A 14,492-nucleotide genomic window follows, 5' to 3' on the forward strand; every position below is an offset into this window, starting at 1 on the left:
GATGTACCTAGAACCCTGGGAAACCAGTAACATATACCATCTTTCAGGTATACCCAGAATCCCATATTTAATGTGTATTTATTCTTATATGCAAGTCTTTGCACCACAGGGGACTTTCAAAACCCCAATTCATACTCAGGTTGGTCTTAGTATATGCACATTACCCATCGAATGCCTCAAAGGCACCGACAACAATTTCTCATAATTCTGGTTCAACTTTGTGTCGAGTACTTAAACATTCGGCATTTTCAGTTTTGTTTATAAGCTCGAGTGTACGTTTCGTACCCCCACTGGTTATGCCGCAACATGGCAATATCCAACTTTATCATTTGTGTTTCATGTATTGGACATAATCTTAAAGTCCATATGTGAATCACTTATTTAGTTTACCATCAAAACTATTTTTTTCATAGATATTTCAGTTGCATTTCGCCTAAAAAGTCTTTAGAAAACTTTTCTAAAAGAACCCCTTCATGAAAATCCTTTTAGAAAACTCTTTACTCAAATTTTCATGATTATTAGTCGACCAATAGGCTCACCGGTCGACCAACCCTTTTGGATTCAAATCTTCTAAGCAAAACATTATTATTATTTTTTTTTGTAAAATTAGTCGACCGAAGAATTTATCAGTCGACCGGACAGAATGTCTGTTTTCTGGAAAAGTTTAGCAGCAGTCGACTGAAGGGTTTATCAGTCGACTGATCATAAAATTAGTCGACCGAAAGTTTTATCAGTCGACCGGACAGAATGTCCGTTTTTTTTTTAAATTTAGCAGCAGTCGATTGAGGGGTTTATCAGTCGACTGAACATAATATCAATTTTCTGAAAATTTTAGCATTAGTCGACTGAAGGTTTTATCAGTCGACTGATCAGAATATCTGTTTTCTGGAAAAAATTTAGCATCAGTCGACTGAAGGTTTTATCAGTCGACTGATCAGAATGTCTATTTTCTGGAAAAATTTTAGCATCAGTCGACTGAAGGTTTTATCAGTCGACTGATCAGAATGTCTATTTTCTAGAAAAATTTTAGCATCAGTCGACTAAACAGAATGTCTGTGTTCTGGAAATTTCTGCAATAGTCGACTGAAGGTTTTTATCAGTCGACTGAACATATTATCAGTCGACTAACTATTGTCTCAGTCGACTAATTTTGCCGTTTTTCTGTAACTTTTTAAAAGGGCGTATCTTTTTATTTTTCAAACATTTTGATCATTCTAAATGAACTCTTTTTGCCACCCCTTTCATCCTTAATGTATGGAATCTTTCAACTATAAATATGAGTGCATTCCACACTCAAAAACATCGAATCTAATCGAATTACCCAATAGGAATAATATATCTTTATTTTACCATGATGTGAAATAGCAATCACGTATACATAACTTCAGACTTGATTAAAACCATTCGATCTACAAAGTAGGAAAGGTGTATTGAACAAGAAAATACAACCAAACAATAATTTCATGAATAATAATCCAAGATACTTAAGGTTCCACGCCATTTGCCTACTTTATTTTTGTTTCGATCTTGAATCCGTCATGGCTAACACCCACACCAAAAATATGTGCATTTTCCTACATAGATTCGAACTGTAGGTTTTGATATGAGTACTACATATTACCAGGCACACATATAGAAACAAAATGCCCTTACAAAGAACACCACAGTGCCCCAACGTTGGCCAAGGGTGAGAACCATTGGCTGAACCACTACATATTGACCTATTGGCAAGTAGGTGTTTCAACTCATGCCACCTGGGTCTCAAGGCCCTAAACATACCTACATATAGGTGGTGCTTGTCGCGTAAACTCCATGTTATTGCAACATAGATGTGCAACAAGGCATCAAGCACTTACATACAAATAGCAATGCTCCTTACCTCTTTGGAGTCTCACGACGGCAAGGCTGCAACCCCTTCTCTTCGTTAGAGCGGCACCCCTCGTCGATAATGAATATTCACGCGTTCAGCAAGGGAGGTCCACACCGTCCACCAATGGAGGTCGACCACCACCGAGAGAGAGAGAGAGAGAGAGAGATAGAAAATCGTGTTTCACGATTTCTAAAAGAAAAACTTCTTGATTTGTCTCCTCTTTCTTAGGTGGAGTTTCAAAACTCAACCCTAAAAAAAATCTCCTCCAAATCCCACGATCTTTGTTGGGATAGCATCTCTTCCGATTTTGCCCTTTACTCCATGTGTCATTTTTTTCAACTTCCACTCTCTTTTTTCCTTATTGTGGTACCCCTCATCCCCTGATGCATGGGATTCCCCTCTATTTTTGGTAAGGTGAGAGGAGTTGCTCACGTTTTTGGTGGAGAAAGACCAAAAGGTAGGGTTTAATTTGAGCCCACGTTTTTACCCTTTTCACCAAGGTAGAAATCATCACTTTCTTGAAAAAAAATAAATTTGTGCACAGGGGGTTTTGAACTTGGGTTGCAACTCTACAACACTGTGCGTCCTACCATAACTCCACTTCACCACTTATTGTTTACTTTTGTGAAAATATTCTTTTTATGTCATATTGGCACGTTTTTCCTTGTTGATGGATTTCTTCCATTTTCAAGTGGATTTTTCACTCGTTGGTTTTAAACTTGCACTCACTTACTTTAAATGTGCTTTGGATCTCACGCTATCATCCCAAAAGCATCGGGTTTCCTTACTTGGACTCGTGAACCGGGTCGGATCATCGGATCTCGCCAAGATCCGGATCCAAAACCACTTGTGAGAGTTTGTTATCAGTTTCGTTCTAGAAACCACAAGTCATAAAAATTGTACTGTCTAACTTAAAATCTTACTATTTCACATAACAGATCCATTTTTTTTCATTTAGAATTTCATAAATTTCACGGGTTTTACACTAACCAACTGGTCTGAGCTCACCCACTCTGCCAACACAAACAAAACACCAAGAATCGAAAGCTACAAATCGATTTGCCTAAACCTACCTGATCATTCCCGTTTCTGTTTTCTTTTGTTATTTCATATTTTGTATATTTTTTTGTAATACCCAATTGCAACCTACTCCTACTGACGGACCATAGGACTGAGCACGTCCATAAGCTTGTAGGGCTGGCCTAAGGTCGACATGTTGGTGCACCCAACTCGGCCTAGTCGAGTGGTGCATCTGCCTTGCAGCAGCCACCCAAACTGAAATAACAAGGCGCCCTGGTCTGAACCGAATGGTTTCAGACCAGGGTTATGCTTGTCCCAAAGGACTGACCAGGTCTGAACCACATGGTTCAGACCCTAGTTTGAGTCTCCCAGCTAAGTCTCAAGGTCTGGGAATAAGAGGGAAGAAGGCAACTGAATGCCTATGCGCCTATTTTTTTTTTCTTAAAAATAAAATGTTGAATACCCCGGGCATACTGATCATATGTACTGTCCTTTTTTTTTGCAGAAAGCTTCGCAGCTGAGCAGACCCCAGTGTGTCGAGTTGTTCAGGGTCTCAGCTGGGTTGCACCCAACCCAGCCCAGCCAAGTGGGTGCACCCACCATGCGGCAGCCAACCCGCGGCTGAGCACATGAGCGCCCAGGTCTGGTCTGAATGGACCAGACCAAGGGTTTACTGGTCTGAGCAAGGAGTGTAGGTCTGAACCATGTGGTTTAGACTCTGGTCAGGGTATCCCAGCTGAAGTCTCAATCTGGGAACAAAAGAAAAGGAAGAAGGACTGAAAAAAAAGAGACTTGTTTGGGCTTGCATGGCAGGGAGTTGGGGGTGCTGGAACCGACCTCTCTTGTTCCCAAAGCTGCAAGGATTTAGCCAAAAGCCCAGCCAGCCTACTCCACACGCTGCCAGACCTCATCACATGGCCAAACGGCCAAAATAAAATTTTGGTGAGCTTGAGCTACGCGAAAAACCGAAGAACCAGTTTAAAGGCACACAAAGATATAATGTGGGCGTGTTTGAGTCAAAATCGTGAGATAGCACACCACAAAAAGAATTGCAATTATTCTTCTAATCCACCAAAATCCATCATGCATGTCATAACATGCATAGTAGGAATCAGTTTCATGCTTGGTCAAAACAAACAAAACATACATTTTTTCTTTTTTCAAACTAAACAAAAATGGAAATAGTAGGTATATTCCCACCTTACTATTCTTCCGGAATCACGAATGACAAATTCCCTTTTTGCTTGGTCGTGTAGAGGAGAGTCTCGGATGGTACCCAACCCTACACGTTAGCAAGGTAGGGGAAGAGGATGAAGGAAATGGAGGTTGCATGGTTTGGAGAGATGGAGAGAGAGAGAGAGAGCAAAAAAAATCGCCCCTTGGAAATGGTCTCCTCTCTCTTCCTTCAAAACCTATACATACTAGGGTTTAATAAAATGTGTGTCTGGGATTAAATCTCAGGAAAATGAATGGTTAGCGGTTGTTTCATGGCCATCTAGGCTATGGCAAGGTTGTTATTTCTTAAACATGCCTCTCACGCCCCCTATGGGAATTCTTCATTTGAATTTTCTTAAAAATCTTTCAAAAATGCCATTGCTTTAGGTCTTTTATGCCCTTTTGGTTTTAAAAAAATTTCAAAATATGTCACAGTGTTGCTGCCCCTTGTGACCAATAGGCTCTTAGGCTATTTTTGGTTTTGAAATCCTTTCAAAAGTGCCATGGGGCTGCCGCCTTTATGGCCAATGAGCACTTTTTCCTTTTAAAAATCTTTGTGGTATTTACAATTGGGTCACCGCCCAACTGGTCAAACATGCATAGCTGGGTCTATGTTCGAGCTGTCCAAGTCAAGCCCAAACACCCCTCAAATCTGATTTTTGACTTCATTAAAAATTACTCTTAAAATTATTGTATATATATATATATATATATATATATATATATATATATATATTTTGAAATGCTCAATTTCAATTCCGGTAAAATCCATAATTCTTTTAGAAGTACATTCATTGTCAAATTATATACAATGAAAGGGTTATAAATCATTTAAACTTTTTGATTTGCCATTCGATTAACTTTATGAGATTTAAAAGAAACTTAGGGTTTCGATGAAAAATGCAATACAATGTGCATATATATATATATATATATGTGTGTGTGTGTGTGTGTGCCAAGATTCATGTAGGTAATCAAAAATATTTCTAAAAATTCTCATCATGTATTGAATTTTTTTAGAAAATTTGCGGGCCTTACATCCTACCCTCCTTAAAAAGGATTTCGTCCGCGAAATCACAAACATCAATCAACAAAGAAATCAAGGTATTTCTCCCTCATGCTCACTTCTGGCTCCCATGTGCATTCTTCGATGCCATGGTACTGCCAATGCATTTTAACCAATGGAATGGTCTTGGTACGCAAAATTTGATCTCGACGATCAATAATCTTGATATGCTTTTCAGCTATCGTCAAATCCTCTTGTACGTCTATGTCTTCATATCGGATGATGTGTGATGGATTAAGAATGTATTTCCTTAACATCGACACATGGAAAACATTATGAATCTAGGCATACTGTTGAGGTAGCTCAACCCGATATGTTGCTTCTCCAATTCTCTCAATAATCTTGAATGGTCCAACGTATCTAGGACTCAATTTTCCTTTCTTTTTGAAATGAAAGATATTCTTCGTCGGTGACACCTTCACGAAAACCATGTCGCTAACATCAAAATGAAGTTCTTGTCGTCTCTTATCGGCGTAACTCTTTTGTCCATCTTGAGTTGCCTTCAAACACTCTCGAATCTTCTGCATTTGTTGAGTGTAGTGCTGAAAAACAATCAGTGATTCACTGGATCTATCGCTGATATCATCGTAATAAGACGATGGTCAACAAGCTCTCTCATACAAGGCTTTGTACAGAGCCATCCCGATACTAGCATGATAACTGTTGTTGTAGGCAAACTCGACTAAATACAAGTGCATATCCCATTCACCTTTCCAATCGAGCATACAAGCTCGTAACATATCCTCTAATGTTTGAATCATTCTTTCTGACTGTCCATCAGTCTGAGGGTGAAAGGCAATATTGAACTTCAACCTCGTTCCTAAAGCTGACTGCAATTGTTCCCACAGTCGCGACATGAATCTGGGATCACAGTCCAAAATAATGGACATTGATACACCATATAACCGTACATTCTCTTGAATATACAAGTCGGCTAAGCTCTCAAGCGACTGACTGATCCGGATAGGTAAGAAATGAGCAGACTTGGTGAGTTTGTCCACAATTACCCAAATTGCATCGTGCTTTCGTTTGGTTCGCTGTAAACCTACCACGAAATCCATTGTAATGTCTTCTCATTTCCATTGAAAAATCTTGATCCTTTGCATGGAACCTCCAGAACGTTGGTGTTCGATCTTGATTTGCTGGCAAGTCAAAAACCTCGATATGTATGCTGCTAGTTCTTGCTTCATATCATGTAACCATAAATTCTTTTTGCATATCGTCTTTGAAACATACCATAATGCCCATTTCACGTGCTAAAGTGAATTATCAAGGTATGGCAGCACGCAGGGTGCTACCATAGTGGTTGGGAGGAAGGTCAACCGAATCCCTCGCCCACGTAGCTCGCAAGAGGATAGGTTGGTGCCACATCACCTAGTGGCTGCAGCAAGGAGGGGCAGACCTTCACTCAGTCTAACCAACTAATCTGAGCTCACCCACTCTGGCAATGCAAACAAAACACCAAGAATCGAAAGCTACAAATTGGTTTGCAATCAAGCCAATTTGCCTAAACCTACCCAATCCTTCCCTTTTCTGTTTTCTTTTGTTATTTCATATTTTGTATATTTTTTTGTAATACCCAATTACAACCTACTCCTACTGGCAGACCATAGGACTGATCACGTCCATAAGCTAGTAGGGCTGGCCTAAGGTCGACATGTTGGTGCAGCCAACTCGGCCCAGCCGAGTGGTGCATCTGCCTTGCAACAACCACCCAAACTCAAATAACAAGGCGCCCAGGTCTGAACCGAATGGTTTCAGACCAGGGTTTTGCTTGTCCCAAAGGACTGACCATGTCTAAACCACATGGTTCAGACCCTAGTCTGAGTCTCCCAGCTTGGACTCAAGGTCTGGGAATAAGAGGGAAGAAGGCAACTGAATGCCTATGCGCCTATTTTTTTTCTTAAAAATAAAATGTTGAATACCCCGGGCATACTGATCATATGTACTATACTTTTTTTTGTCAGGAATCTTCACAGCTGAGCAGACTCCAGTGTGTCGGGCTGTTTGGGGTCTCAACTGGGTTGCACCCAACTCAGCCCAGCCGCGTGGGTGCACCCACCATGCGACAGCCAACCCGCGACTGAACACATGAGCACCCAGGTCTGGTCTGAATGGACCAAACCAAGGGTTTGCTGGTCTGAGCAAGGAGTCCAGGTCTGAACCATGTGATTCAGACCCTGGTCAGGGTATCCCAGCTAAAGCCCGAATCTGGGAACCAAAGAAAAGGAAGAAGGACTGAAAAAAAAGTCTTGTTTTGGCCTGCATGGCAGGGAGCTGGGGGTGCTGGAACTGGCCTCTCTTGTGCCCAAAGCTGCAAGGATTTGGCCAAAAGCCCAACCAGCCTACTCCCCATGTTGTCAGACCTCATCATATGGCCAAACGGCCAAAATAAAATTTTGGTGAGCTTGAAATAAGCGAAAAACCGAAGAACCAGTTTAAAGGCACACAAAGATATAACGTGGGTGTGTGTGAGTCAAAATCGTGAGATAGCACACCACAAAAAGAATTGCAATTATTCTTCTAATCCACCAAAATCCATCATGCATGTCATAACATGCATAGTAGGAATCAGTTTCATGCTTGGTCAAAACAAACGAAACATACATTTTTTCTTTTTTCAAACTAAACAAAAATGGAAATAGTAGGTATATTCCCACCTTACTATTCTTCCGGAATCACGAATGACAAATTCCCTTTTTGCTTGGTCGTGTAGAGGAGAGTCTCGGATGGTACCCAACCCTACACGTTAGCAAGGTAGGGGAAGAGGATGAAGGAAATGGAGGTTGCATGGTTTGGAGAGAGGGAGAGAGAGAGAGAGAGCAAAAAAATCGCCCCTTGGAAATGGTCTCCTCTCTCTTTCGTCAAAATCTATACATACTAGGGTTTAATCAAACGTTTGGCTGGGATTAAATCTCAGAAAAATGAATGGTTAGCGGTTGTTTCATGGCCATCTAAGCTATGGCAAGGTTGTTATTTCTTAAACATGCCTCCCATGCCCCCCTATGGGAATTCTTCATTTGAATTTTCTAAAAAATCTTTCAAAAACGCCATTTCCTTAGGTCTTTTATGCCCTTTTGGTTTTAGAAAATTTTCAAAATATGTCACAGTGTTGCCGCCCATTGTGACCAATAGGCTCTTAGGCTATTTTTGGTTTTGAAATCCTTTCAAAAGTGTCATGGGGCTGCCGCCTTTATGGACAATGAGCACTTGCTCCTTTTAAAAATCTTTATGGTATTTACAACTGGGTCACCGCCCAACTGGTCAAACACCCCCAGCTGGTGAAACATGCACAACTGGGTCTATGTTCGAGCTCTCCAAGTCAAGCCCAAAGACCCCTCAAATCCGATTTTTGACTTTATTAAAAATTACTCTTAAAATTATTGTATATATATATATATATATATATATATATATATATATATATATATATATATATATATATATATTTGAAATGCTCAATTTCAATTCCGGTAAAACCCATAATTCTTTTAGAAGTACATTCATTGTCAAATTATATACAATGAAAGGGTTATAAATCATTTAAACTTTTTGATTTGCCTTTCGATTAATTTTATGAGATTTGAAAGAAACTTAGGGTTTCGATGAAAAATGCAGTACAATATGCATATATATACACATTTATCTCAATATATATATATATATATATATATATGTGTGTGTGTGTGTGTGTGTGTGTGTGTGTGTGTGTGTGTGTGTGTGTGTGTGTGTGTGTGCCAAGATTCACGTAGGTATTCAAAAATATTTCTAAAAATTCTCATGTATTGATTTTTTTTAGAAAAATTGCGGGCCTTACATCCTACCCTCCTTAAAAAGGATTTCATGTGCGAAATCACAAACATCAATCAACAAAGAAATCAGGGTATTTCTCCCTCATGCTCGCTTCTGGCTCCCATGTGCATTCTTCGATGCCATGGTATTGTCAATGCATTTTAACCAATGAAATGGCTTGGTACGCAAAACTTGATCTCAACAATCAACAATCTTGAAAGGCTTTTCGGCTATCGTCAAATCCTCTTGTACTTCTACGTCTTCATATCAGATATTGTATGATGGATCAAAAATGTATTTCCTTAACATCGACACATGAAAAACATTATGAATCTAGGCATACTGTTGAGGTAGCTCAACCCAATATGTTGCTTCTCCAATTCTCTCGAGAATCTTGAATAGTCCAACGCATCTAGGACTCAATTTTCCTTTCTTTCCAAAATGAAAGACATCTTCATCGGTGACACCTTCACAAAAACCATGTCGCCAACATCAAAATAAAGTTATTGTCGTCTCTTATCGGCGTAACTCTTCTGTCTATCTTGAGTTGCCTTCAAATGCTCTTGAATATTCTGCATTTGCTGAGTGTAGTGCTGAAGAACAATCGGTGATTCACTGGATCTATCGCTGATATCATCCTAATAAGATGGTGATCGACAAGCTCTCTCGTACAAGGCTTCATACGGAGCCATCCCGATACTAGCATGATAACTGTTGTTGTAGGCAAACTTGACTAAATACAAGTGCATATGCCATTCACCTTTCCAATCAAGCATACAAGCTCGTAACATATCCTCTAATGTTTGAATCATTCTTTCTGACTGTCCATCAGTCTGAGGGTAAAAGACAATATTGAACTTCAACCTTGTTCCTAAAGCTGACTGCAATTGTTTCCACAGTCGCGACGTGAATTTGAGATCACGGTCCAAAATAATGGACATTGATACACCATGTAATCATATACTCTCTTGAATATACGCAGACTTGGTGAGTCTGTCTATAATTACCCAAGCAACTGACTGATTTGGATAGGTAAGAAATGAGCAGACTTGGTGAGTCTGTCCACAATTACCCAAATTGCATCATGCTTTCGTCTGGTTCGCTGTAAACTTTCCACGAAATCTATAGTAACATCTTCCCATTTCCATTGAGAAATCTTGATCCTTTGCATGGAACCTCCAAGACGTTGGTGCTCGATCTTGATTTGTTGACAAGTCAAACACCTCGATATGTATGCTGCTACTTCTCGCTTCATACCGTTCCACCATTACTTTTGCTGAAGATCCTTGAATATCTTAGTACCACCGCGATGAACTATATACTTCGATAGATGTGCCTCATCAAGATTTTCTTTCTTCAACTTAGGGTCATCTAGCACCCAAAATCGATGCTTCATACGGATACTACCATCATCATCATCAACACAAAAAACTGAGCCATCTTCACGTGATCGCTCTACAAACTTCTCATAACATGCATCTTGCTTTTGTGCCTCGATGATCTTAGGCAAAAATTCTGATCGAATAGTCAAACCAGACAATCTGATAGTTCTGCCTCTAATCAAAAATGACTTCCAAGCCACGAAATCTTCGATCAACTTCTGGCTTCACACAAGACTAGCCAGAACACTACTCAATTTGTGACTAAGTGTATCTGCCACGACGTTCGCCTTGTCAGGGTGGTAAGACAACGTGGATTCATAATCCTTGATAAACTCGAGCCAACGATATTGTCTCATATTTAATTCATTTTGAAAAAATAAATACTTGAGACTCTTGTGGTCAGAAAAGACCTCGAATGTATCTTCATACAAATAATGTCGCCAAGACATCAAAGCGAACACTACTGCTGTTAGCTTCAGGTCATGAGTTGGATAATTCCTCTCATGAACCTTCAACTATCTCGATGCATACGCAATAACTCTATCGTGCTGCATTAGCACGCATCCTAATCCTGTTCTTGAGGCGTCTGTGTACACCACAAAACCACCTCTGCCAGAAGGTAAAGCTAACACTAGAGAGGTCGTCAGCTTCATCTTCAGAATCTGAAAGCTCTCTTCACATGAGTCAGTCCACTCGAACTTGACTCTCTTACGCAAAAGCTTCATCATTGGTAGCGCAATTCTAGAAAAATCTTGAATGAAATATCGGTAATACCCAGATAGTCCAAGAAAACTTTAGATATCAGAAACATTCTGAGGCTGCTTCCAATCTAACACGGCTTCAACTTTTGCTAGATCAACTAACACTCCATCACTGGATATCACGTGACCCAAAAACGTGACTCGCTTGAGCCAAAACTCGCATTTGGAGAACTTGACAAACAATTTGTGATCCCAAAATACTCCTAAAATGATACGTAAATGCTCTTAATGCTGCTCAAAACTCTCTGAGTAGATCAAGATAGCATCAATGAAAATGATCACAAAGGTTTCCATAAATGGACGAAAAATCCGATTCATCAAATCTATGAACGTTGCTGGTGCATTAGTGAGCCCAGATGGCATCACTACAAACTCATATAACTTGTATCTCATTTGAAATGCTATCTTCGAGATAACTCCCTCCTTGATCTAGAGTTGATGATAACCCGATCTGAGGTCGATCTTCGAGAATATATTTGCTCTCTGCAACTGATCAAAAAGATCTTTGATTCTTGGTAACGGATATTTGTTCTTAATCGTCGCTTGGTTGAGCATTCTATAGTCAATGCACAACCTCATAGATCAGTCTTTCTTCTTCACGAACAATGCAGGTGCACCCCATGAAGATGCACTAGGTCTCATGAAACCTTGTTCCATCAACTCTTGCAACTCACGCTTCAGTTCTTTGAGTTCTAGTGGTGCCATACAATACAATGCCTTAGAAATTGAAGTAGTTCCAGAAAATAACTCGATACAAAACTTGATCTCATGCTTCGGAGGTAATCCGGGCAGTTTCTCAGGAAACACATAAGGAAACTCCCGAACTACATATAAGTTCTTGATAAAGATTATCTCTGGTTCAACTGGGGCAATACTGACCAAGAACGCAGTACCCCCGTTACGTATATACTTCTGGGTCTTGAAAGATGAAATCAAATGACTGTCTTGAATAGGTCGAGAGAGTCTGATTTCCAAAACTGGATGATCGAGCTGATATAAAATCACCTTTCCTTCTCTACACAAAACTTGAGCGTGATACTCAAACAACCAATCCATGTCTAGAATGACATCAAACTCAGTCATGTCTAGCAGGATTACATCTGTTGGCAAGTTCTGTCCTGTCACTGACACCTCAATGCTCAGAATATAAGAAACACACAATGACTGATCACTAGTCAAAGTACGAACCTCCAATGGGTAATTCAACGGTTCAACGACTATAGGCAAAGTTCTAGCAAATCTAACATAAATAAATGAATGGGAAGCACCACAATCAAATAAGGTGAATGTCGTTTATCCAGCGACTAGAACGATACCTTAGACCAATTCTCTCTTGGTCACCTGCTCTATAGTGGCTGTGTAGGCTTGCCCCGCCACTGTTCTCTGACTGCCCGCCTTATGCTGATGTGATTGGTGCTGCTGAGGCGGTCACTGATACGCTGGTTGTGATATTCCAGGGGTGTTTCTCTTCAAATCATCTGACTGCTTCTTCCAGCAGTCCTTAATATAGTCGCCCATCTTACCACAATACAGACATCCTCTGGTGTCGTAAGGACACGGTCAGCCAGGATGGTCAACAAAATATTTCAGGCAACCTGGTGTTGCCACTGACTTCTGTTGTTACTGATGGTGCTGGTGCTGACGTTGCTAATGATGATTGTTGTTGCCTTGGGGTCATTTTTTCTTTGCTGGTGGAGTGAATTTCTTTTCACCGGAGTTCTTCTGAAAATGTCTCTTTCTAGGCCAACTCTTTTGGCCTGAATGTTGGTTTCCTCTAAACTGTTGGGTCTTTTGGGATTCAGACCAATCCTGCTCCAAAAGAGTGGCCGTCTCTAGGGCCTCATCTAGTGTCGTGGGGGAACGAGTGTAAACTTTCATATGAAGGGCAAGCTTCAATCCGCAAGCAAACTTCATCGCTCGGTCCTTCTCGGTAACGTAGACATTGGGACAATAACGTTCTAAACTTCTGAACTTTGTAACATATTCAGATAGTGTAGAGCTCCCTTGCTGAAGGTCTAGGAACTCTTGCATCTTCCTACTCCGTTCATGCATCGTAAAGTATGCTGCATAGAAAATCTCCACAAACTGCTTCCACGTGACTGCTTCATTCGCGAATTCGACTTCTAAGGTAGTCGCCTACCACCTTTCAGCATCCTTACAGAGTCGATATGTTCTGAAATCCACTTTTCGATCATCGCTGACTTGTAGTACACGAAAGATCCACTCGATCTCTCAGACTCAGTCTTCTGCTACCTCGAGAGTCGACTTCTCATCAAAAGACAGAGGGTTTATACTCATGAATTGCTTGTATGGTACATCTGTAACTAGAGTCGGAGTAGGAGTCTCACATCCCTGGGTGGCTTGCTGAAGATTGTCACCCATTGTACGCATTGTCTTCGCTTGATGACCAACAACCTCTGCCAGGTTGTTGAGTGTATCCATGATGTCGTTGCAACGCTCTCGTCAGGCTATCTTAAATAAGAAAAAGGCTCGTATAAGCGAAAGGACAATTCCAAAACACAAATTCTATTTATAAAGTAAAAGGTTCATGCATTTCATTACATATAAAGCCAAAATACCCTTTTCACTATGACAAGGTTACAAAAACATATCCAACCATGTTGGAAAACAAAAATGAACATTGACTCAGTGTTCCAACAAAATGCTCATATCAAGGCGATCATCTTCACTTCCTACTGATGTAAAAGTCTCAGTAGTCGTTTTGGTTCCCACACCATCTCCGCTTCGGACGAGAAGGAGATGATGGTGTGTACTCAGGGGAATTTGGTGAAGTACGCTGAGCTATCTCAGGGCCTACGTCAGGAACTTCATTCCACACTGGAGATAGAGGAGGAGCTGACATGTACTGAGGGGAAACATAGTAAGAGTAAGAAGCTAGCGAGCATTGAGGAGAATTTGGCAAAGTGCCCAAATCTTCCACAGAGTCAACTTCTAGCGATGTCGGACCGGTCTCAGAAGCTACATCTTCTTTGGTCTCAACATTACCTTTTCAGACTTTATCTCCCAATTTATGCAAGCACTCGACCTAAATATGCCCTCTAAGGCCACAGTAAGAGCAATCACTCAATTCATGGGGACAAATTTGTTCCACATGTTCCAGCTTGCATCTTGCATACGGAGGTGCTTGATGTGCAATCACTTGAGCGCTTCACACTATCGGATGAATTGCTCAGTCCTGAGCTTCTATGCCTCGAACCAAATCATGCAAGGCTCCAAGAATCTTTTCATTTCTCGTTTCCGACGACATTTAACAAACCACATTTCTAAGTATGCATGATGAGCTAAATAAAGCAGTAATCAATAATAAATAACAAAATTTACTAAGTAAAGTATACTTGCAGTGCGATGGACGATGCACACAGAAT

This window comes from Nuphar pumila, chromosome 4 (genome assembly GCF_984573655.1).
Source record: "Nuphar pumila chromosome 4, dmNupPumi1.hap1.1, whole genome shotgun sequence".
NCBI classification, from domain to species: domain Eukaryota; kingdom Viridiplantae; phylum Streptophyta; class Magnoliopsida; order Nymphaeales; family Nymphaeaceae; genus Nuphar; species Nuphar pumila.